We start from the raw sequence: 23,233 nt of genomic DNA on the forward strand, positions 1-23,233 counted from the left end.
ATGCACCCAAGTGATTCTCTTTGAACAATAAAGTTATTTACCTAATTTGTTTTCTATTACTTCTATGTCCTGCTACCCTCTGGTTCCAGCAGTCTTGAAGTGGATTGCTTGCTCAGTTCACAAAGAGACATGAGTTAGTGCTGAACCTCAGTGAAATGGAGTTCAGCTTAACATAGGAAGATTATGACATTTTGTATATTATTTATCTTTTAAAATATTTATCCATAATGATGTGAGCATCACTAGCAAGGCCAACTTCTGCTGTTCATCCCTAGTTGCCTTTAATGACATAGGTTCAACATGAGTGGGAACTCAGTGCTTAGTGGTAGTGTGATAGTTTATGCTGTCCATAGCCCTTAGGGGCGCATCTCAGCAAAGGTATGTACTTCCGTCTTCTTGCTGATCTTCAGATCTTCCTCCTGCATTGAGATCAGGGCAGCCCCAGCTGAATCCATGTCTGCTGGCTCTTTACTGTTCTTTGTTCTCTTGTCCTGTCATGAGGAAAAGGCAAACTTTATTTTTGGAGTTCAATGATTCACTCCCTGCACCATCAACTGTCAGTAGCAACAGTGTGCACCATGTACAGGTTGCACTGCAGAAATTCACCAAGGCTCTTTAGATGGACCTGACAAATTCATAACCATTTCCATCTAGAAGGACCAGGGCAGTAGATACATGGGAGCACCATGATCTGTGATATTCCCCTCCAAGCCAGTCATCATCCTGACTTGGAAGTATATCACCGTTCCCTCGCTGACGCTGGGTCAGAGTCCTGAAATTACCTCTCTAATGGTATTGTGGGCCTACCCGCAGCACATGAATTGCAGCAGTTCAAGAAGGCAGCTCACCACTACCTTCTCAAGAGCAACTAGGGATGGGCAACAAGTACTGGACCAGTCAGTGATGCCTACATCCTATGAGCGAATCAAAAGAATCACTCGGAATGGATGGTAGGCATTTGAGGAGGGTAACTGTGAGGTAGAGGTTCAACAAATGAGTGTGAGTATGATCTGTTGAGGTGGAGATTTGGGCAAGAGTTTGAAGAAGAGGAACATGTCTAACTGCAAGGCATGTTACTCAGAAGAGTGCTATACAGGTGATTGCCAGTGGGGTGAGAGAATGACGATGCCAACTGAAATTTGGAAGACACTCACCTTGCTGGGCGAATCTGTTGAGAAAGAATTGCTGAACATGAGAAGTTATTTTTGTAACAGACTATGGGTCTGACTTGATGATCCCCCACATGCTACTTCCAACCTCAGTGCACTGTGGTGTGGCTGAGGCTGTGCTTCCATTAAGAAGTGATATGAAAATGCAATTGGCTATTTGTGTTGCTATTTGTGTTCTATAAGCTGTGCAAGGAAGGCTTTGCTGCACAAATAAAACCTTAAGAAGGCATTTTACTCACTGCAGTCTTTTCTTTTTGGGAATCTGAGTCTAAGGAAATAAGTAAATTGTTGGATTCAGTTTTTCTAGAAAGAAAATGAAGGGGAATTATCTTGCTAGGAAATGAGACTTGAAACAGAGCAGTTATTTCTTCATTTTTCAATACATTTTCTCAAGCAAATAGCTTGGCAATTGTTTCCATAAATAGACTATAATAGTTTATGGACAGCGTGCCACTATCACTTGAGGAGGGATGATCATCTCTCCGGTTTCTTACCTGCCCTTGATCAACGCAACAATATTTTTGTTTCCTTTTTGGCAAATAGAATCACAGAATCACAAAAGTCTGATGGCACAGAAAAAGGCCATTTGGCCCATTGTGCTTGCACCTGCTCTTCAAAAAGTCTCATTATGCAGTGTCAATCTCCTGCTTTATCCCCAAATCCTTGCATCTTATTTTTTATCCAAATAATTATCCAATGCTATCTTGAATGCCTCAATTGAAATTGCCTGAACACACTTTCAGGCAGTGCTTTAAGTTTTAAGGTAAGGAACAACAGATTTAGAATGGATTTTAGGAAATATGTTTTCACCCAGAGAGTATTGGGTATCCGGAAGTCACTACCTAACAAGGTGGTAAAAGCAGGAACCCTTAAGTTATTTAGGAATTATTTAAGTGAGCACGTGAAAAACCGTAGTATACATGGTTACGCTTCAAATCATACAAAATGGCATTTGAATAGATAGATGCCTGATGACTGGTGCAGACACAATGGGCCAAATGGCCCTTAATTGTGCTGTAAAATCTCTATGACTATTTTTGTCTCTTTCCCTTTCTAAATAAAGGTGTTATATTGGCAGTTTTCCAATCCCCTAGTACCAGTTCATCCACTACCTTTGTAGCTCACCATTATTATTGAGTCAGCCTCATTCTCTAAGTGGGGGCAGTGTTCACTTTGGCCTCTCTTCTTTTTTTATACATTTAGGGAAGTTCTTGCTGTCCATCTTGGTATTACTTTCAAATTCACTCTCAAATTTATCTAGTTACCCAATTACTCTTTTAAAAACCAATAAAAGATGACCAAAACATTCCAAATCCTCTAGGTTACCACTCATTGTTGTCATATTGTATGTTTTTACTTTCAATTTGATGCTGTCCCCAACTTCCCTGGTTAACCATAGCTGGCTTTTCCACCTCCGAGAATTCTACTTTCCAGCTGGGGTATATCTTTCCTGTGAGCCATGAACTATTTGCTTAAACTTTTGCTGCTAAACTCTGTTCCCATTCCATTTCACTTAACTCTGCCTTTATTTAAGTTGAGCACAGTTATTTCTGAACCAAGTTTCTCCCTCTCAAACTGTATTAAATTCTTCCATGTTATGCAGCACTATTAAACTAAATTGTCTATTCACCACAGTGGGCTCCTGATACTGAGAGACCAGGAGAGACAGGTAGAGAAAGAGAGAGTGTCTCCCAGTTCTTGTTTACAAACCTAGTTTTCCTTGCCTACCTGCACTCACCTATTGCCATCCCACCTACCTTCCCCAGCCCCTCTCATCCCTGCCTCCTTGACCTGTACATCTTCTCTCCCACCTATCTGCTCCTCCCACCTCACCGACCAATCCCCACCACTGCCTACCTGCACTCACCTATCACCATCCCAACTGCCTTCCCCAGCCCCACCCCTCCTCTCTCTATTTATTTCAGAGCTCCCTTACCCCTCCCCCATTTCTGAAGAAGGGTCCTGACCCGAAACATCAGCTTTCCTGCTCCTCTGATGCTACCCGGCCTGCTGTGTTCCTCCAGCTCCACACTGTGTTATCTCTGACTCTAGCATCGGCAGTTCTTACTATCCTTATTTTTCCTTGCCTCTGTTTTGTTGTCTCAAACAGCTATTGATATAGTTCTGTTTGCATATTTGAGTCTGTTTGTTGTCTTTTTCAACTGGCTAAGTGGCAAAGTGAGTCTGTCATCTTCAATGTGCAGTTATCATGTAAGTATGAGTAAGAGATGCAAATTATTTGACGCCTTACTGAATTTCAGAGCTTCTTGATTAAAATGTTAATTCTGAAGCAGCTGGTTTCACATATTCCATGTGGGTTGTCTGGGCTTGTCAGGTGATCACAGCAGGCACTTTGATCTAAAAAGTGTCCATTTTTAAACCCATATTTTTCTGCATGGAAGTATCAGATATTAAAGTCAAATGATGAAAGTTGAGGATATTTTTAAACAACCTGTTCAGAGATTCTAGTACAAATTGATGGATCAGGTGGGACTTCAACCCTGGTCTCCTGGCTCAGATGTGGAGATGCTGGTGTTGGACAGGGATGGACAAGGTCAGAAGTCACATGACACCAGGATATAGTCCAATAGGTTTATTTGAAATCACAAGCTTTTGAAGCGCAGCTCCTTCATCAGGCAAACTGAAGGGAAGCGTACAAGCACAACATTTATAGTCAGAGAGATCAAAAGATAGTATAATGGTGTGAATGGAGTGGTGTGACTCAGAGGTAGGGACCACAAGACACCACAAGACACACAACAATGAAAGTTGCATATTAAGGATTCATTTTTATTACAATTGTAATAATGTAAACTTGCATTTTTATTGCCCTTGCATTCCAGTTAATATATCTCAGATCTAAGCCTGATTGTAATCAATTGCCTAGAGAAAAATGCATGCAATGTTCATCACAGGAATATCACAAACCAATTTGCACAGGCTAAAACCACTGCCCAGAGTTAATCACAAAGGAACTATTTTTAGACTTGAGCCTAAAACTATTTGCTTTCGTAATAAAAGTTGTAAGTACATTTTAGTGACTATTTTGACGAAAGCTAAGTGTTTCCGTTTTATACAAATCCCCTTTAAAAGTTAAATACAAGCTGTCTCTGCGTCGCAAATGGTTCCATCTGGAGTCTGTTCACAGTTTGAATTGTATGCAAATCAGAACACATGTCAGGACAATGGAAAGCAGTTGTCTGTAATTACAGGAAATGTTCATATGCCGGGTCTTTAAAATTACAAAACTTTATGGGATCGCAGTCACAAAATGAGCATTCGTAAGTAGGATATTTGTAAATCGGGGACCCTCTGCAGTTCCTAATATAACATAAAGCTCGATACAATATCTTTTGTACCCATTCAGTGTGACAACACTGGAAAGCCCAGCATTTATTGGCCATTCCTAATTTCCCTGAGAAGGCTCACCTTCTTGAAAACTGAATATCTTGCTTGGCCAATTCAGAGTCGATCACATTGCTGTGGGTCTAGAATCACAGGTGGCCAGACCAGATGAGGACATTATGTTTGAACAGTTTTGGAAATGTCTCGTTGATGGTTTTCATTAACAATATAGTTTGTGTTGTAATTAAATTTTAATAGCAATACGATTCTGCTTATGTCATTATATATTATGGATAGGAGACAGGACAATCATTCTGTTTGTCTTTTGGTTTGAATTTCAATTTGGGATGTTTAAGGAACAGTTGAGAAATAATTCTGTCTGAGAGAGATGGTACTTAATGATCCTACAAAATAGCAAAGTCTGTTTTTTTTTCCAAATTCTACTCCCATGATGGCTCATGGTGCGTAGTTCTTCAGTTGAAAAGAGTAGCTTTTTGCTGTCTTATGTTGCATAGTGCATTATGGATCCGTAAATATTTTCTTGTTTAGTCAAGTACAGGAATGTATTCTATCATACATCCATTTTAAATAAGTCACTTTTGGTATTGCCCGTTTCAGTTCTATGCTGTTCACCTGGGCTTCAGAAGCAACTGGCTACATAATAATATCTGCTGTATCCAAATATATACTGGACTCAAAAAGGTTGAGTTTATTTCAAACTTTTGCACTGAGTGTCATCTACTCCTATCAGATGACAAAAGATTCCTATAGTTGCCCTACTTCTAACCCACATAAAAATTTGCTAGAACTTTTATTCTGTATAATAGTATCTCTATTGATTTTGGTTATGTTGAGGTTTAATTTGAAATAGATTTCACCATCAGTTTTGGCTGATCAACTATAAAATTGTCAATGACTTCAATCATTTGCCACAAGAAACAATATTCAGTGTTCTTAATCCATAATTTACAGAAGCTTCATATTATTTTTATATTCATTTATGGGATGTGGGTGCTGGCTAGCCAGCATTTCTTGCCCATGCCTAGTTGCCCTTGAGAAGGTGGTGGTGAGCTGCCTTTTTGAACCGCTGCAGTCCTCTTGCTGTGGGTTGACCCAAAATGCTATTAGGGAGGGAATTTCAGATTTTTGACCCAGCGACAGTGAAGGAGAGGTGATATATTTCCAAGTCAGGATGGTGAGTGACTTGGAGAGGAACTTGGAGGTGATGGTGTTCCCATATATCTGCTGCCCTTGTCCTTCTAGTGGGTTTGGAAGGTGCTGTCTGAGGATTTTTGGTGAATTTCTACAGTGCATCTTATAGATAGTACACACTGCTGCTACTGAGTGTCGGTGGTGGAGGGAGTGAATGCTTGTAGATGTGGTGCCAATCAAGCAGGCTGCTTTGTCCTGGATGGTGTCAAGCTTCTTGAGTGTTGTTGGGGCTGCACTCATCCAGGCAAGTGGGGAGTATTCCATCACACTCCTGACTTGTACCTGGTAGGTGGTGGACAGGCTTTGAGGGGTCAGGAGGTGAGTTACCCGCCGCAGTATTCCCAGCTTCTGGCCTGCTCTTGTAGCCACTCTGTTAATGTGGTGAGTCCAGTTGAGTTTCTGATCAATGGTAACCCCCAAGATGTTGATAGTAGGGGATTCAATGATGGTAACACCATTGAATGTCAAGGGGCAGTGGTTAGATTGTCTCTTATTGGTGATGGCCATAGCCTGGCATTTGTGTGGCGTGAATGTCACTTGTCACTTGTCAGCCCAAGCCTGGATATTGTCCAGATCTTGTTGCATTTGAATATGGACTGCTTTAGTATTTGAGGAGTCATGAATGGTGTTGAACATTGTGCAATCATCAACGAACATCCCCACCTCTGACCTTATGATGGAGGGAAGGTCATTGATGAAGCAGCTGAAGATGGTTGGGCCTAGGACACTACCCTGAGGAACTCCTGCAGAGATGTCCTGGATCTGGGATGATTTACCTCCCACAACCACAACCATCTTCCTATGTGTCAGGTATGTCTCCAACCACCAGAGCATTTGCCCCCTGATACCCATTGATTCCAGTTCTGCCAGGGCTCCTTGATGCCACACTCGGTCGAATGCAGCCTTGATGTCAAGGGCTGTCACTCTCACCTCACCTCTGGAATTCAGCTGTTTTGTCTACATTTGAACCAAGGCTGTAATGAGATCAGGAGCTGAGTGGCCCTGGCAGAACCCAAACTGGGGGTCGCTAATATTCTGTAATATTTTTAAGACGGTCATTTATACAGTTTCAATAGTTATCTGGGGCATAAATGTAAGGTTCTTTTCTATCGTTTGATACAGAAGTTTGATATCCCCTGCAATTTCCATATCATGTCATCTCATGCATCATGTTACTTTGTTACTTATCATGAAAATTTGTTGTGGAGTCAAAGGCTATTTAAAAGGACATAGTAGAAATATCCACTGCTTGGGCATATACTTAAAAATACTGAGCCACAAAACTTGTACAGAGACAACAAGGTGCAGGGCTGGATGAACACAGCAGGCCAAGCAGCATCATAGGAGCAGAGAGGCTGACGTTTCGGGCCTAGACCCTTCATCAGAAAAGGGGGAGGGGAAGGGGGTTTTGAAATAAATAGGGAGAGAGTGGGAGGTGGATAGAAGAGGGATAGAGGAGAGGATAGGTGGAGAGGAAACAAACAGGTCGAAGAGGCGGGGATGGAGCCAGGAAAGGTGAGTGTAGGTAGGGAGTTAGGAAGGGGATAGGTCAGTCCAGGGAGGACGGACAGGTCAAGGGGGCGGGATGAGGTTGGTCGGTAGGAGATGGAGGTGCGGCTTGAGGTGGGAGGAGGGGATAGGTGGGAGGAAGAACAGGTTAGGGAGGCAGGGACAAGCTGGACTGGTTTTGGGATGCGATGGGGGGAGGGGAGATTTTGAAACTTGTGAAATCCACATTGATACCATTGGGCCACAGATACTGCTTTTGAATTGGGTTTCTATACAGGGCTAACTCAAGTCAGTTATAAATCCTACAATACAAAGGAGCTGTTGATTTCAGAAGTGAGTAGAGTGGGGCTAAACAAAATATATCAAATATAAGCCTGATTTACGCTTTCAATTTATGTTAAGAAGTGCATTGCATTCGCTCAGTCCAGCAGGTGCTTGAATAGAGCAAGTCTCTTTTCGATTATATTTGAGCATGGAACAGGATAGATTGCTGGAGGAAACAACTAACAGTGATTAGATAACAATGAAAGTAAAGAATGTAGTTGCAAATACTAAGAGATCACTGGACTAATTGATGCAGTTAAAATAATAGTCAAAAAGAAACAGAGAGCAAGGCGAGAATGCCAAAGAAAAAAACCCAGAAAAACGTGCAGGAGAAAAGTAATAAGAGTGACACAGGAAAAGAATAACAGGTGGAGATACTCCAAGAAAAAAAGAGTGTATCAGAAAGGACAGAGTAACAGAAAGGAGAGAATACGCTTCATTGAGCTTATAATCATGAGGGATGAAGTTGTGACCCTTCAGCAATTAGGTGTTGTTAATGCTTAATTTAAATAATCCTTGTTCAAGTAGAATTCATTACAACTGCTTGCTGTTTTGTTGTGAGTGTTGAACAAAGTCAATGATTTAATTATTTGATAAATTGGGAAATGTGCCATTTTATGCATAAACATGTGACTTTGCATGGGAAATACATGCTTTGAATAACCTGGAATGACAACCTTCTCTTCTCTTGTGGAACCTGATCAGTTTGGAGACAAGCATTGATGATTTCTATTGCTGGAAAGATATATTGCTCCAATTTATATTTTATTTTGACCCGGACTTGCCAATCACTGAATTTGAATGTGACAGTAGCAGACTTCAGGCACCCACCGCGGTCAGGACTTCCATGTGAGTTGCTGTGTCAACACAATTGTCACTAGTCAGAGGAATTGGAGCAGCAGAAGATGGAGAAAAGTGGCGCTAGGCAGTATTTGTGGAGCATGTATCCCACCATTTACTATCATCCTTCCGTTGAATATATGAGACATAGATCATATGTAATTGATTGAATTGCACGTGCAAATTCAATTTGGGGGCTTATTGTAACTATTACTGACAAATAGTCCTAAAACAGTCAAGATCAGGAATCAAATATAACAGTTTTTAAGGCCTACGGGTTTCGTATTAAAGGATGAAGTGTCTTGCCTGATTACCTCACAGCGCCAGGGACGCAATGTTCACTCCGTAAATTGGTCCAGATCTGGCATCTTAATGTCCCTTCTTTAAACCTACCTTTTAGATTAAGCCATTTAGTCAACTTTCCTAATAGTTCCTCCTTTGGTTCTGGTTTTGGCTCTGAGGTGCTTTTGACAGAATTTTCTGTATTAAACATCAGCTGCTAACATTAACTGGGATCACCCTAGTGTGAATTAATTAGATGGGATGGTTTTTTTTTAAAGCGCACTCAGGAGAGCTTTTTGTGCCAGTACTTAGATAATCTTACTAGAGATAGGACAGTACTAGACCTAATCCTGGGAAATGAATCCAGTCAAGTTGTTGAAGTTTCAGTGGGTGAGCATTTTGGGAGTAGTGACCATAATTCTGTAAGTTTCAAAGTCATTATGGAAAAGGATATGGCTAGTGCAGAAGTTAAGTGCTTAAATAAGGGGAAGGACAATTTCAATATCATTAGACAGGATTTGGCAAAAATAGACTGGGAACAGTTATTTGCAGGTAAGTCTACATTTGGAAAGCAGGAATCTTTTATAAGTAATATAGTGAAAATCCAAGGCCAGTGTGTTCCCCAGACAATGAAGGGCAAAGGCATCAAGTTCAGGGAACCCTGGATGTCAAGGGATATCAAGAGTTTGATAAATAAAAAGAAGGAAGCATAGAATCCTTACAGTGTGGAAACAGGCCCTTTGGCCCAACAAGTCCACACCGGACCTTGGACACCCCACCCAGACCCATCCCGATAACCCACCTGATCTACACATTCCTAAACACACCGGGCAATTTAGCATGGCCAATCCACCTAGCCTGTACATCTTTGGACTATGGAAGGAAACTGGAGCACCCGGAGGAAGCCCATGCAGACACAGGGAGAACGTGCAAACTCCACACCGACAGTCACCCGAGGGTGGAATCAAACCCAGGTCCCTGGCACCGTGAGGCAGCAGTGCTAACCACTGAGTCACTGTGCCACCCTGTCAGGTGCATATGTCGGGTACAATCCAATTAAAACAGGGGTGTGCCTTTAAAAGTAAAGGAAGTATGTGTGGGGAGGTGTTTGCTTAAAATGAAATTAGGAGGGCAAAGAGAGGCCACAAAATATCATTGGCAGAAAGACATTTTATCAGTATATTTATAAGGATAAGAGGGCTACCAGGGAACGTGTGGGATCTATTCAAGACCAAAGGGGCAACTTGTGTGTGGCAGCAGAGGACATAGGTGAGGTCTTAAATGAATATTCCTCATCTGTATTGACAGAGGGGAAAGACATTGTCATTGGGGATTTTGTTTGGGATGGTGAGGTTTGAGAGCATGTTAAGATTAATAAGGAGGAGGTATTAGATGTTTTAGCAGGCATAAAGGCGCATAAATCCTCAGAGCCTGATGAGTTGTATCCCAGGCTGCTATGGAAGGCTAGGAAGGAGGTTACTGGAGCCCTGATAAAGGTATTCAACACTTTGGTGGTTACTGATGAAATGCCAGATGACTGGAGGAAAGCTAATTTAGTTCTTTTGTCCAAGAAGAGAGCAGAGATAAGCCAGGCAATTACTGGCATCAGTGATAGAGGAATTATTGGAAAAAATTCTGAGGGTGAGGATGAATCAACATTTGAAAAGGCAGTGATTGATCAGGGATGGTCAGTGCAGATTTGTTAGAGAGAGATGAATGATTGAATCTCTACTGTGTGGAAGCAGGCCATTTGTCACATTGAGTCCACACCGACCCTTTGAAGAGCATCCCACTCAGACCTACTCCCCTACTTGTATGACTATGACGATATGACTCTAATAGTATAAAGTCAAGTTGGTGTTTTATTGTGTACTACTGTTAGTTGTGTAAAATTATGTAGAAATCATCAGTAATGTCTTTCCTGCTTTAAAAGAACTACTTTTTCTTAATGGGCAAGTTATGAATTGTTTGCTCAGTAAATAATGCAGCAGGCACATGCTTTACATGGCAATGCAATGCAGAATGATGATGCTACGGACATTCCCGGACATCTTGGAAAGAATATAAGTAAAGTAGCTCAAGGCTGTTCTGATCTTGGCTGTGCCAAGCCTGCCCTGGACCTCAGGTATACGTGCTCCTACAGCAAGCAACTCATCTAAGCCTTTGCTTTTCTCTGTATTTGCCCCCTCAAAAGGAGTTAATTTTCAATAAAACCCAGATATTCCTTACAAATCTGTTATAATGATGTGATGCCCTGCACTGGCAGCATCTCTTGTTTTTGTGTCTGGATGATTTGGGGTAAGAGTGCTACCACCAATTCCCTTCATAGGTCTGTCTAAGGGGCTGTTCAGTAATCTATGGTGGAAAATGGACCATGAATAAATGGGAGCAGAAGAGGCACTTGTCTTTCAAAACAAGATGGAGTTTATTACATTACGCTAACCACATACAGGTTATATTAACTGTTATGCCTATCCATAACCACTAGCAGGAGGTAGAGAATAACTAGGTGTACCAGAGTCCAACTGATTCTCCACACAGAGGCCATTTGGCATCATTAGACGGGGTCAGTTCAGCATAGCTAAAACCATAACTCTTTCAGAGCTATTCCCTATCTAAGAAGTCCTGCAGACCAGAGGTGATGTCATCACAAAGCTGATTTCTCCCATTCTTTCCAAAGAGTCTGTCTAAACCTCAAATGTCAGAGTGCAGCATTGAACCAAATGAATGGACAATACATAAGGTTGTGTTAATACTGTAACTTTACGTTGATTCATTCTCAGGATGGGCGAGTTGCAGGCAAAGTCCCAGCACTTACTTTTGGAATAATTTGTGGGATTTGGGCATCACCAGCCAGACTAGCATTTATTGCCCATCCCTAGTTGCCCTTGAGAAGGTGGTGGTGAGCTGCCTTCTTGAACTGCTAAAGTCCATTTGTTGTAGGGAGACCCACACTGCTGTTAGGGAAAGAGTTCCAGGATTTTTACCCAGCAACACTGAAGGAATAGTGCTATATTCCCAAGTCAGGATGGTGAGTGGTTTGGAGAGGGACTTTGAGGTGGTTGTGTTCCCCTGTATCCGCTGCCCTTGCCCTCCTAGATTTTAGTAGTTTTTGGAAGGTGCTGTGTGAGGAGAATTTGTTGGATTTCTGCATTGCATCTTTTAGATGCTGCTCCTGTGTAGGTGCAAAGGAATTCAATATTGAACGTGGTCCATGTGGAGGGAGGCAGGTGGGAGGGTCCCTTAAGCAGGTTGCTTTATCTTTGATGGTGTCAAGCTTCTTGAGTATTGTTGGAGCTGCACTCATCCAGCAGGTGGAGAGTATTCCATTAGACCACTGGTTTATGCTTTGGAGATGGCAAACAGGCTTTGGGAAGTCAGACAATCAGTTACTCACTGTAGTATTTCTAACCTCTTACCTGCTCTTGTATTTATATTTATTTATATGATACTTATGTAGCTAGTCTAAATCAGCTTCTGGTCAATAGTAATCCCTAGGATGTTGATGGTGCGGGATTCAGTGATAGTAATGCCATTCAATTTCAAGGGGCAATGGTCAGATTCTTTCTTGTCAGAGATATCTGGAACATGTGTGGTGCAAATATTACTTGCCACTTGTCAGCTCACATTTCCTAGGTCATGCTGCATTTGGACATGAACTGTCTCAGTATTTGAAGACTACCCCAGGCATGCCTGTCCTCAGATGCGCTTGATGGTGAGCCAGCTCCTGACCTACTGCAGTATAGGTGAAGGTGCTCCTGCAGTGTTGTTGGGAATCTTGGTGGTGCTTTGGTACATCTGCATGGCTTACTCTATTCCTTCAGAGAAGTCAGTCAACAACATTGGTGTGAAACAAGAGTCACAGGCTAGACTTGGTAAGGGCAGCAGCTCATTCTCCTTAAAGATAATTGATGAATCATTTGGTTCACTAATTCTGGCAGGTCATTTTTACTGGTATCATAGAACTAGGTTTAATGAATATTTTATCTCAGCATATCGAACATAGATATGCAAATTTACAAAACAGAATCAAATAAAGATTGCCTTGGTCTGATTTATGCATAATTTGCAGGCTAAGATGAATGAAAATTCAAATCTCATCTTGATGCTTGATTATAGTCATTTTCAGGTATTCTTCATTAATTATAATAAAAACACAATCACAGAAGTATCAATGTATATTTATCTGATATTTATCTATCCCATGAATGCAATGCATATTATGATGTCAGTGAATTCATATTTAAAAGAATTTATGTTCCCTAAAGTCAACCACTGGTATTATAAAGTTCCTGCACTTGTGTTTATATATTGCTCAATGACACATGATCAAACTATCATTAGGACAAGCTAAACAGCAGGGTTTTAGCACAAGATGTAATTAACATGGCAGTGGATGACATGAGTCTCTTAATTGCACTAAGTGTCATTCAGATGTATGTCAGATACAGAGGGGATGTGCATACCCAATGCTGGTTAAGTTTGACGTTTTGAAGGAACAAGCCTTTCCTCAGCAGTGCTGAAGCCATTCAGTGGAATGTATGTATTTGTCCATTTTCAGAAAGAAAATTGAGTAGTGTAAAGAAATTTTCTCATGCAAAAAAGGGGAGATCTATGTTATTGAGCAAAATTTTGCAGTCTTATTATGATGTGGGCTGTTGTTAATCAAATCAATCTATTTCTGCAATTTTTTAAATAACATTTGAGAAGGCAAGTTGAACGTGGTATTAACGATCATAATTGCTGTTTAATATGACTAAGTGTAACTTTAACTATTGCATAACATCTTTCAATTGTCTTTCACTTCTGCTCCTGCTGGTGTCATAAAATCAATTATACTTTTAAAGCTCTTTCAGCATCATTACCCACAAAACTGGACAGAGCAGGCTGGGCACATGGTCTGTTCATTTGAATCTATCTATCCAGTGAGGTTACCACCGCGTATTAATTAGTAAATGATACACTGTTACTTCCATGTATCTTTCATCCTATTTACTCTGAACAATCTTAGCTAATAATCCACCCCTGTTTACCTATGTTGGTGTGAAGAAACATCAGTGGTAACAGTGGTACAAATGTAGTCTAATTGATACTTTTCAGGTTAATCTTTGACATATCGAGCATGTGTTCATTTCTAGTATGTGAGCAGTTATTTGTTCATTTCTACTGTGAGGAGGTGATGGCCTATTAATTCAGAAACTCAGCTAATATTCTGGGGTCCTGGGTTTGAATCCTGTCATGGCAGATGGTAGAATTTGAATTCAGTTTTTATAAAAATCTGGAATTAAGAATTTACTGATGCTGTGAAACCATTGTCGATTGTCAGGAAAAACCCAGCTGGTTCACTAATGTCCTTCAGGGAAGGAAATCTGCTGTTCTCACCTGGCCTGGCCTACACGTGACTCCAGACCCACAGCAATGTGGCTGACCCTCAACTGCCCTCTGAAGTAGCCCGGCAAGACACTCAGACTTCATAGCAACTGATAAAACTATGAAGAACTGAAACTGGATGGACCACTGGCATCAACCTAGGCACTGGATATGACAATGGCAGAAAAGCCCTTTCGACCCTGCAAAGTCCTCACTAGGGCTAATTAAATAAATGTAAGTCATTATTTCAATCAATCACACAAAATTAATTGCTATTCTTCAACAAGTTTTTACTGTACCAATCAAATGCTGACACCATACAACTGAATGTTATACATTCCTTATGAAGCAGATCTTAGGCATTCAGATTAAACCAGTATCACAAACATGGGGATCAACTCTGATTCAATGGAAAAGTGCAGGTCGGCATGCTAGGAGCAGCACCAGGCATGCATGAAAATGAGGTGTCAACCTGGTGAAGCCACCAAACAGGACTACTTACCTGCCAAAAGTCCTCCTTACTAACATCTGGGAGCTAGTGTCAAAATTGGGAGAGCTGTCTCACAGGCTAGTCAAGCAACAGCCTGACTTAGTCATACTCACGGAATCATACCCTACAATGTCCCAGACACCACCATCACCATCCCTGGATATATCTTGCCCCACCCAGCAGAGGTGGCGACATAGAGGTATGCAGCTGTGAGGGAGTTGCCGTGGGAATCCTCAACATTGACTCAGGATCCCCTGAAATCTCATGACTTCAGGTTAAATATGGACAAGAAAAGCTCCTACTGATTAACATGTATGCCCTTTCTTGGTTGATGAATCGGTACTCTTCCATGTGGAACAGCTCTTGGAGGAAGCACCGAGGATGGCAAAGGTGCAAAATGTACTCCGGGTGGGGGATTTCAATGTCCACCACCAAGAGTGGCTCGACAACAGCACTACTGATAGAGCTGGTCGGGTCCTAAAGGACATAGCTGCTACACTGGGTCTGAGGCAAGTGGTAAGGGAAAAATAAGAACATAAGAACATAAGAACTAGGAGCAGGAGTAGGCCATCTGGCCCCTTGAGCCTGCCCCGCCATTAAATAAGATCATGGCTGATCTTTTTGAGACTCAGCTCCACTTACCCGCCCACTCACCATAACCCTTAATTCTTTTACTGTTCAAAAATTTATCTAGCCTTGCCTTAAAAACATTCAGCGAGATAGCTTCAACTGCTTCACTGGGCAGGGAATTCCACAGATTCACACCCCTTTGGGTGAAGAAGTTCCTCCTGACCTCAGTCCTACATCTGCTTCCCTTTATTTTGAGGCGATGCCCTCCAGTCCTAGTTTCACCTGCTAGTGGAAACAACCTCCCTGCCTCCACCTTATCTATTCCCTTCATTATCTTATATGTTTCTATAAGATCTCCCCTCATTCTTCTGAATTCCAATGAGTATAATCCCAGTCTACTCAGTCTCTCCTCATAATCCAACCCTCTCAACTCTGGAATCAACCGAGTGAATCTCCTCTGCACCCCCTCCAGTGCTAGTATATCTCTTCTCAAGTAAGGAGACCAAAACTGCACACAGTGCTCCAGGTGTGGCCTCACCAGGACCCTATACAGCTGCAGCATAGCCCCCCCGTTTTTAAACTCCATCCCTCTAGCAATGGCAGACAAAATTCCATTTGCCTTTTTAATCACCTGCTGCACCTGCAATCCCACCTTCAGCGATTCATGCACAAGGACACCCAAGTCCCTTTGCACAACAGCGTGCTGCAGTTTTTTACCATTTAAAACATAGTCCATTTTGCTGTTATTCCGACCAAAATGGATGACCTCACACTTATCAACATTGTACTCCATCTGCCAGACCTTTGCCCACTCACTTAGACTATTTATATCCCTCTGCAGACTTTCAGTGTCTTCTGCACACTTTGCTCTACCACTCACCTCAGTGTCATCTGCAAATTTTGACATAACACACTTAGTCCCCAACTCCAAATCATCTATGTAAATTGTAAACAAAACAAAACAAAACAAAAATATACTTGACTTCATCCTTATTAAGCTGCAGAAGTATCTGTCCCTGACAGCATCTGTAAGAGTGGCTACCACACAGTCCTTGTGGAGATGAAGGCCTGCTTGAGAATAATCTTTGAGAATAAACATTGAAAATAACCTCCATTGTGTTGTGTGGCACTACCACCGTGCTGAATGGGACAGACTTTAAATACATCCAGCAACTCAAGACTAGGCAACCATGAGGTGCTGTGGTCCATCAACAGCAGCAGAATTGTACTCGAGCACAATCTGCAACCTCATCGCCTGGCACATTCCCCACTCAACCATTACCATCCAGCCATGGGATCAACCCTGGTTCAATGGAGAGTGCAGGAGGGCATGTCAGGAGCAGCACCAGGCATACCTAAAATGAGGTGTCAACCTGGTGAGGCTACAGAACAGAGCTACTCGTATGCCAAACATCATAAGCAGCAAGTGATAGACGGAAATAAATGATCTCAACAAACCGATCAGATCTAAGCTTTGCATCCATAACCGTGAAAGGCGGTGGAGAATTAAACAACTCACTGGAGGAGGAGGTGGCTCCATGAATATCCCCATCCTTAATGATGGAGGAGCCTGACACATTAGTGCAAAACATAAGGCTGAAACTGTGGAAGAAAAATTTTACATCGCAAGCGTAGATGGGACTTTAGGCCAAGGCAGACAAGGCAGCCTTAGGAGAAACTGATGGCATAGAGAAAGAATTTTAATTAGTTAGCATGCGGGATTTTAATGAGCTTAGCAGAAGTTGGGAGGTAGTTACTCAGACTGTGTTATCACTATGTGCATGTTATCTTAGCTAGAGTTAGAGAAGGATCTTTTGATATATTGTCACTATACCAAGGTTTTAGGCTGAATTAGAGATGTCCCTTGTATCCCTGTGGAGCCTAGTTACTGATAAGCTAGAGCTTCAATCAAACTGTATATCACTCCCTATGCTAGCTGCATGCCGAAGGTCATTTGAAGAAGTAATTATTAAGGTATCTGTAAGACAGCATTCCTGTTACCTCGAGCAGCGTCTGTTTTCTTTAAACTTACAATGAATGAATCGACAAACACAAGATGTCACGGGAACACCCTGCTCTGAAGTTAATGGTATAAAGGAGATTGTTATACTCTTGTATTAGAAGAGTCGGGTGCCGGTGGACATCGACACTCACTTTCCTTGGTACCAAGTAAGAAAATAAACTGCTTCAAAAGGGAGCTGGAGTCAAGTCTCATTATTAGTTAAGTAGAAATAAAAATTTCTACAACAATTTGGCGTAGTCGGCAGGATCCCACAGAACGGGATTCGGACAGGATCACCTGAGTGGAGGCACTGGAGTCTGAAACCTAGACTGCCCAACAAGGAGGGGGACAGATCTGAGCCGGTCCTAGCTGAAACGGGGACCGAGCTGAGCAAATCCTAGCTGAAAAGGGGATTCCTCCAGGCCACCCACAGTCTAAGAAGACTGCCCGGCCGGTGACCTAGTCCGAGAAAACTGCCAAGACGCCTGAGGGCTGAGGAACAGGGTGAGGCTAGGAAGAATTAGGGGCCAAAGGAAATCAGACCCAGATGTCTCCACTAAGGTGAATGATAACTGGACTCCAGGGCCCGCGACAAGGCAGGAAAACCGGTGAGCGCTCAGTGTAAATAAGGGGGTTATAGAGTAGTAGTGTTTTGTATAACCTTTACTTTCACAGGAAAGAGGTAGAGGAGACAAAGCCGAAAGGAGAAGATGGAGAACAGAAGCAGTCGATCAGGTAATGCTGGGCCTGCTGACAAGAGGAGGAACGCTGGAGATAAAAATGACGGACCGTTGAAGGTAGGACAGAAAACTTTAAAAAAGATAAAGAAAGTTAAGAAACAGCAACAACTATTGGGTACCCCTTAGTCCCACCAGGATCCCCAGCCGATACTGTAATTAAAGAAACTGGAGATGATCGGTATGCGGTTACCTTTAGTAGTGATTTATATGGGTGGTCGGATGGAGAGTGGCCTTATGGGGGATGCTTTAATTTAAAACTAATTCAAACTTGGGAGGATGTCATGCGAGAAGGGGTCAGCGACCCAAATTGGGATGTGGACTATATGTTGGGGTGTTTTAAAAAGTGGAAGGAAGTGGCAAGAAGACACCAGTCACCAAAACCCCCCAAGAGAAAAGACCAAATAGAATCAGTGGCTAAAAAAGCAATAGAAACCAACCCCCCTGTAGTGGGATTATATCCCCGCCTTCCTGCCCTGGCTAGCGCCCCTCCCCTTGGTGGGGACGGAGTGGATGAATTGATACTAATTGCTGCAGACCTACCCCACCCTACCAGGGCCCCTTGGCACAGGAGGCTGTCGGTGGAAGCGAGGAATCCCAGAGCACAGGGGAATCCGAGTCGACAGTTAGTAGCACTAGCGAATTCCGAAGACAGCCTAGCCGAAAACCTAAGGATAAGACAAGGGGGGAGGAGGAGGTTTTACAAGCTCCCCGTATTATGATAGGAAATGTTCCTATACTAAAACGCTGGACTCCAGCAGAAGCCCGAGCCATGGCATCGAAAGCCCCAGACACCTTAAAGAGACCCAATGCTTTTCATAAGTGGCTGGTACAAGTATGTACAACCTACTCTCCCCTCCCCGGGGATGTGCGGATGCTACTGAGATGTGCATATGGAAATTCGTGGTCATCTCTAAAAGGGGGATTCTCTATTCCCCCTGGTGAAAACGGAGATTGGAGACCAAACAGCGACCAACTTGCAATCAGGAATGAGGTTCTGTCTCACTGGCTAGAGAGTAGAGGGAAGAAACCTATAATGAGAGGAACGCGAAAACATAGCGATATAGGGGAAGTAGCCCGCTGCCTGCAGCAAAAAGGGGAGCCTATCCCACATTTTATAGCCAGGTATAGAAGCAAATGGGAAGACCATGCAGGTATTCCCCTGGAGAATGGACCACTGGCAGTCCAAACTTTACTAAACTGTATGCTACCCCGCCAGGCACAGGCTTACAAATTGGCAAACCTAAATTGGCAGAATCAACAATGGGAGAAGTGGTCACTTCATTAATGAATATGGACAGACAGGGCCTTTTCGTTTCCCAGGAGGAGAGCAAGCCCGACACGATGGGACAATTTTATCAAAAAAGAGGATATCCCCAGACCAATAGAGGTGGAGGGGGCAAAAGGAGACAAAAATGATCTAGAGATAAATCCCAAGACCCGTGTAACCATTGTGGAAGGAAGGGTCACTGGGCCGGGAATGTAGATCAGGACGAGGCCAGGACATGAGGGGAGGGGAGATGCCCCCCTTCTCTTTTAGTCACCCGAATCCATCAGCATAGAGGTGCCGCGAGGGGAGGGTGGTACAGGCGGCCGTCATCAGATTGTCCAAAACGATGAGGGAGGAGTCTATGACTACTATTAAATTGGGAAATAAATATTTGGACTGTCTGATCAATGCCGGTGCCACCATGTCCTCTGTTACCCCCCTCTGCAGACGTCCTAGAAAGTGGCAGCCTAATTGAAACCGTGGGGATAGCTGGCGTCCCGCGAGCGGAACCTCTTTCCCTGCCAGCTCAATTGAAAATAAAGGAAAGATGTCACGGATACTTTTATTATTTCTAAGACAGCCCCACTCCCCCTACTGGGCCAACAAACTCTTTGTAAACTGGGAGCCACATTACATTGTATGACTGAAGGTATATACATGGAGCTCCCCCAAATTAGGGTTCCCCAGATGTTGAAATTGATGGATGAGCCAAAATTAGGCGATATAGAGCCTATATTGTACTGTTGGCAGCTGGATGACAACCCCTATACCCCAGGACTCCAGCAAATGCAGACTGCTCTGCAAAATTTCGCAAGTCCCTATGCCCAGAATTTGTGCTTTTTAATCAGCACCAGTCGAGAAAAGGAGAGAGTCCACTGCACAGCCTACTATACTTCGCAGGCTGACCCACTTTATGATAAATTGATACACCCTTATCAAGAACAGAAAAGAAGAGTTGAAAACAACACAGTACATTTACTTTGGTCCCGAAGGATTTGGGATCGTCGTGGGACTAGCAGAGGATCAGGAAGGGAATGGGAGATTCCTCACTGCCCCACTTGACAGTAGCCGTGAAACCACCGGCGAAACCTAGAGATATCGGGACGATGATAAAATGCATGGTAGCCGATACTAAGATCATCTGCACTATAGCCCTGCCTGTGTTGGGACAAGGAACACGCATTGAGTTCTTTAAGGACAGGGAGGGGAGGATTGCTATATACCCCGAGGTCAGGGGAACCATTTTTGAAAGGCAGCAACCACCAAAAGAGGATCCTCTTCTCCTCCCTACAGTCCTAGCACAGGTGCCAGTAAATCTATGGGCACAGCACAGGAATCATGTGGGAAAGATCCAAACAGGGAGCACAGGGTTACCCTGCAGAAGAATGTGGTGTTGCCGTGTGTTAAACAGTACCGTTTAACCGCTGAAGCAGAGGACGGCATTGCCCCAGTGATGGACTCGCTTCTGCAACAAGGGTAATAGTGAAGACACAGAGCCCCTTTAACACCCCTACACTGCCCATTCCGAAATCAGGACGAAAAAAATGAGTGGCGGTTTGTGCAGTACTTAAGGGCCATTAACAAGATAGTGATCCCCATTGCGCCGCTGGTGCCCGATACCAATATTATACTGACGTCTATTCTTGCGGAGGCCAGCGCCTTTACAGTAGTCCACCTATGTTCAGCATTCTTCTTTATTCCTTTACACAAGACAGCCAGTACCTGTTTGCATTTACTTATAAAAACCAGCAGTAAACATGGACACGTCTGCCACAAGGGTATACTGAAAGCCCAGCAGTTTATGCTGCAGTTGTTAAAAATGACCTGGACGAGTGCCACTTGTCTGAATATTCCACTATCATCACAGACGATATCCTGCTCGCCTCCAACACAGGCCCTCAGTGCCTGGCTGACTCCTTAACCCTTCTGACACATCTAGCCAATCGAGGACATCGGGTGTCCCTGAAGAAAATGCAATTTTGCCAGGAGACCGTACAGTATTTAGGGTTTCACATCGGGAAAGGTGGAGAAAACTGGGGGAGGATCGTATAAGGGCCATTCAGCAGGTTCTGACCCCTAAGACAAAAAAGGATATCCTCTCTTTCCTGGGCATGGTGGGATAGTGTCAGCAGTGGATCCCTGAGTATAGGGAGTGAGACGCTGGGTTGTGAGCTGCCACACTGCAACACGAACCGGCTGCAGTTGAATGGGCAGCTGACAGGGATAAGGCATTCAAGGAGTTAAAACACGCACTGATCAGCGCACCAGCGTTAGGCCTCTCGAAATATAGCAAGCCATTCCAACTATACGTGAACGAATTGCAAGGATTCGCCACGGGTATCCTGTGTCAGGAACATGGGGGAGGGAAGGTTCCAGTGGCTTATTATTCCACAACGCTCCCCGCAGTCGTGATGGGCATGCCAACCTGTCTACGGGCGGTTGCTGCTACTGCCGTAATGCTGGAAAAATCTATCCCCATTGTGTTGGATCATCCGTGTACGGTGAGAGTTCCCCACGCAGTTCTGCTGTTACTGAACTCTGCTTCCACTCAGCATTTTACAACTGCCCGACGAACTGGCTATGAGGTGATTCTTCTCTCTCACTCCAACTATAAATACGAGAGGACCCTGGCCATCAACCCTGCCACCTTTATTTGTTTGCCAACTCCTGAAGGCACCAAACATGATTGCCTACTTACTGTTGAAGCTACCGCTACGCTGCAGCCAGATTTGCTGAGTACGCCCATTACAAACCCTGATTTAATCCTGTTTACGGATGGTTCCTCGTACTGCCCAAGAGACAACTTGCTGTTAGCTGGGTATGCCACAGTCACCCCACATGAAGTAATGGACACGTACGCCCTGCCCGAAGGAACCTTGGCACAAGCTGCCGAACTGTTCGTCGTCACCCGAGCCTTCTGGCTAAGAACAAAACAGTAAACATTTATACTCACTCACGTCATGCCTTCGGGGTAGTGCATGACTTTGGGCAATCGGGAAACCGATTAAGCTTGCCAACCTGGTACTGAATCTTTTAGAAACCATACAGCTGCCACAGGTTGTAGCGATTATTAAATGCGAGGCACATACCTCTGCAGGGGATGAAGTTTCTAAGGGGAATAGGTTCGCTGACAAAACAGCAAAGGCAGTGACTGTTCGTCAGTCTCCATTGCTGCAGGCCCCACGGGTTGAATCGGGAGGTAGGGAGCTCCCCGTGTGTGTTGAAGCGCCACAATTGGAAGAGGCTCAGAGGCACGCCTCACGCCAGGAGCAGAGCACCTGGCACAAGGCAGGGTGCTATCAATCTGGTTCCATATGGCGCCACCCGGACGGTCGCTAGGTGTGCCCCGTAGGCTATTTTTGCCCCTAGCTCGCCTGGCCCATGGCCAGGCTCACATGGGCGAAGGAGGGATGCAGCATGTTATCACCCAACAATGGTATGTCCCCGGGATAACAGTAGCCATTGAGAAAGTAGCACAGACTTGCTTGGTATGCCAGCAGAATAATAGAGGAAGGACAGCCGCTACGTTTGACCATTTACCCCAAACAGAATTGCCTTTTGAAAATTTGCAAATTGACTTTGTGCACATGCCTGCTGAGAAGGGGTTTAAGTATATGTTAGTAATAGTTGACATGTTCTCCAGATGGGTGGAGGCCTATCCAATGAGGAGGGATGATGCTAGAACTGTGATAAATATATTAATGAAAGAAATCATGCCTAGGTTCAGTATTCCAGTGGGAATAAATAGTGACAGAGGGGCCCATTTCACCAACAAACTTGTACAAGGGTTAAAGGAAGCCTGTGGATTTCAGTGAAAATTGCACATCCCCTACCAGCCCCAGTTCTCGGGTATAGTGGAAACCATAAATGGAGAAACAAAAACAGCCTTAACAAAGGTCTGCCAACAAAATGGCCTCAAGTGGCCAGAAGCCCTACCCTTAGTACTGTGCACTATGCAAAATCAGAAGAATAGAAAAACGGGCCTCACCCCTCATGAGATTTTAATGGGACGACCTATGACAACAGGAACTAGGCCCCCCATGACCCCAGAAAGGGTAGTTTTAATATGAAATGATGAGAAAACATTAAAGTATGCGCAGACGCTGTGTCAGG

The 23,233-nt window shown here is 43.6% G+C and overlaps 1 long non-coding RNA gene across 1 annotated transcript; it reads right to left on the reverse strand.

Moving 5' to 3' along the window:
- Positions 1–259: 259 nt before the first annotated feature.
- On the reverse strand, positions 260–22,389 carry LOC125483772. The gene is made up of 2 exons (XR_007262720.1): positions 22,210–22,389; positions 260–491 (listed from the first exon to the last, which is right to left on the reverse strand). It is a non-coding gene; the product is annotated as an uncharacterized LOC125483772 (long non-coding RNA).
- Between the last annotated feature and the right edge of the window lie 844 nt (positions 22,390–23,233).

This window comes from Rhincodon typus, chromosome 8, assembly GCF_021869965.1.
Source record: "Rhincodon typus isolate 14 chromosome 8, sRhiTyp1.1, whole genome shotgun sequence".
Lineage (NCBI taxonomy): Eukaryota > Metazoa > Chordata > Chondrichthyes > Orectolobiformes > Rhincodontidae > Rhincodon > Rhincodon typus.